Source organism: Orycteropus afer, unplaced genomic scaffold (genome assembly GCF_000298275.1).
Source record: "Orycteropus afer afer isolate SDZICR_OR568_19922 unplaced genomic scaffold, OryAfe1.0 scaffold00151, whole genome shotgun sequence".
Classification (NCBI taxonomy): domain Eukaryota; kingdom Metazoa; phylum Chordata; class Mammalia; order Tubulidentata; family Orycteropodidae; genus Orycteropus; species Orycteropus afer.
The window spans coordinates 3,937,600-3,940,914 of NW_006921738.1; positions in this window are offsets into that span (position 1 = coordinate 3,937,600).

Here is a 3,315-nt window from a genome sequence, read left to right on the forward strand (position 1 = left end):
GGATTGCCCAACCTTCCTTCTGAGGAGTGGCCATAGTCATGCCTTAATTTGGAACAACACAAGGATTAAAAAAAAAAAAAAAACTGCCATTGAGTTGATTCTGACTCATAGTGACCCCCATTTGGGTTTCCAAGGCAGTAAATCTTTAAAGAAGTAGATCTCCCAGTCTTGCTTCTGTGGAGTGGCTGGTGGGTTTGAACTACCAACCTTCTGGTTAGAAGTCAGATGCCTTAGGCACTATACTACCAGAGCTTCTTTTTAATACAAGGATGTTGTTGTTGTTATGTGCCATTGAGTCAGACCCAACTCATAGTGACCCCTCCTTAGGTTTCTGAGGAGGTATCACTACAGAAATAGATTGCCCAACCTTCCTTCTGAGGAGTGGCTGGTGGGTTTGAACCACTGGCCTTCTGGTTAGCAGTCAAGTGCAAGGATACAAAGGGTTAAATACATCTTCTCTGAAACCAGTGATGACATTCTCTAGGCCTCTTTCAGGTGACATGAAGATTCCCTTTACAATGCAGTAAGGTGTGTCATAAGGAGCTCTGGTTGTATAGTGCCTAAGGCACTTGACTGCTAACCAGAAGGTTGGTGGTTCAAACCCACCAGTCACCCTATAGAAGGGAGATGAGGCAATCTACTTTCATAAAGATTTACCACCTCAGAAATCCAATGGGTGTTGCTATGAGTCAGATCCGAATTGATGACAGGAGTTTGGTTTTTGGTTTAAGGTGCATCACAGATGGTCTACGAAGGCTTTGAGTTTAAACTTCAGCTGTCATCAACTTAATGAAGTGTGGTTATTAACACCCCAGTTCTTCACTGCTCCTATATTCAGGTTCTGACTCTAGTCCCAGCCATGTAACTTTCTTTGGCCAAAGGGATGTTGTCAGGTATGTCAAAAGCAAAGGGTTGGAAAAAAAAAAAAAAAAAAAGCATGTTTCTACTTGTGCTCTTACACAAAGCCATTGCCAGAGGGGCATGCCATGGCTAGTGCACTAAATGGTGAAAAACAAGCAGAACATAGCTGAGGCCCCTTGGTCATCCAATGTCAATATCATCCTATACAACTGACGGCTAACTTCCAGGCATGTAAGTAATCTCAGTTAAGGCCAGGAGAACTGCCCAGCTGAGCCCACACCCATACTCTCCATCATTTATCTTACATCGATTTTTTCACATAACTGTTAGGTGGCTCTCCTGCTTAAAATTCTTCAGTGGTTACCATTATCTGCAGAAAGAGTTAAATGTCCTTAGCATAATATGCAAGACCCTTTATGATCTGGTCAGCCCTAACTATGTCTCCTGCCTCATAACTTACCATTTCCCTGTATCTTTGACCTTGGCTACCAAATTAACTTGCACTTCCTGACTCACTCGGCTATATTTCTGTGCACTTGGATAAGCTATATTCTCGATCTGAAGTAGATTCCTCCCACATACCTGCTTGCTGAACTCCAATTATTCCTTCAGTCCTTGATTAGGAGATGGAATGGACTGGGCAGTCATGTCTACCCTCCTGCTGACTATCCTTTCACAGTATATTTCAAATCCATCATTTCCCTTCCTCTCCACCCTACCTCCTTTGTCAGATCTCCCTAATATACCCTCTCATGGTATCATGTACCTGCCCTCATTGTATTTCTCAGTTTTAATTTTCATCATTTCTGAGGTTAGTTGATTAGTGTATGTCTCCTTCAGTAAACTGCAAATTTCTATGACAGTAGAGTCAAGTCTACTATTGCTCACTATGGAATTTCTGACAGAGTGTATGGCAGGCACATCATAAGCATTCAATAAATATTTATCAAAGTAATTAGTGAATAATTCCCTTCTATTTACAAAATTTTACCTTGAAATCACTTCTATCATTTCACACATAATGCTCAACAGCAACATTCTGCTTATATGTTCATCTCCCTGCCACCCCTAATGATTGTGATCTTGATGTCCCAAGACCTTCACACAGTTCTTGAACATGGTAATAACTCAATATTTGTTGATATGATCTATGGAATTAAAGATTTCTGAAAGCATAAGATTATCATGCATTGGGAAGGCTCTTCAGGCAATTTTTGGAGGTTGGATAAGACTTCAATCAGCAGAGATGATGACTTGAAAATGGCTTGAATCAAGTTCCCCTTCTGCAGGTAAAAACAAGGTTTATAGAAAAGAGTAACTTGTCACCTTGATTGGTAGATAGAGTGAGTGTGATAGAATAACAATTAGGCTAACAGATGTTGAGTGTTTATTATGTGCTAGATACTATACGCAATCTACTTCTGTAGTGATACTGCCTCGGAAACCCAAGGAGGGGTCGCTATGAGTTGGGTCCGACTCGATGGCACATAACAACAACAACAACAACAACAGATACCATAATAAACACTTCACATGTATTAACACTTTTTTAAAAATATAGAAATTTAAAGTTAGAATAATAAGGTTCCAAATATAGATGGCTGTAAATGTCACACAAGAATTATTCTTTATCTGACCAGTAACGGAATTCATTAATGGTTTCTGAGCAAAGGCATGACATCTCTGGTAGATCAAAACACGCCATAGAAACATTAATCTGGTGGTGGCAGTCAGGAAATCCAGAAAGGAAAGAGGCTAGAATACAGAGTCTAACGGTCATCTCTAGAGGATTATAAGAGTTTTCAAAGAGACTACCAAGTTGACCCACCCAACATGTACCTTTATAATTCATGAGAAGCAAGGAGTAAAGAATTAGTCCACTGACTTCATCATGGGTGGTTAATCAAAGGAGTAGGAAGTGTTAAGAATGAAAAGTCAGAGGATGGTTAAGTAATTTATGGTAAGTCTAAGTTGCAATTTTTAGATGATTCAATAAATAGTGTGTCTATTTTGGGACTAAACCTACTGAGAACTAAGGTAAACCAGTTAAGGCAAGCGAGCCCAAAATATTACCTTTATTACTGATAAAGCTGATACTGGAGAAACTGGTTTATGCTTAAAGGCAAGCAGATTTTCTCCAGATATGCAATGCTGGTCTAGGGAAGCCTCCTCATGTGTTCATAAATAAATTTATGTTGGAACACAGCCACACCCATTCATTTATGTATTGTCTATGGCTGTTTTCATACTACACAGCAAAATTGAGGAGTCAGCACAGAGACTATCTGGCCTGCAAAGCTGGAAATACTTCCTATCTGAACCTTACAGAAAAGTCGGCTGACTTCTAATTTATGGTATTGAATTCTACACAGCCAATAAAAACTGAGCTAGACTATACAAAACATTGTTCCACCTACTACTTTGGCGAGTAGCGACTGGGACCTTAAAAGCTAG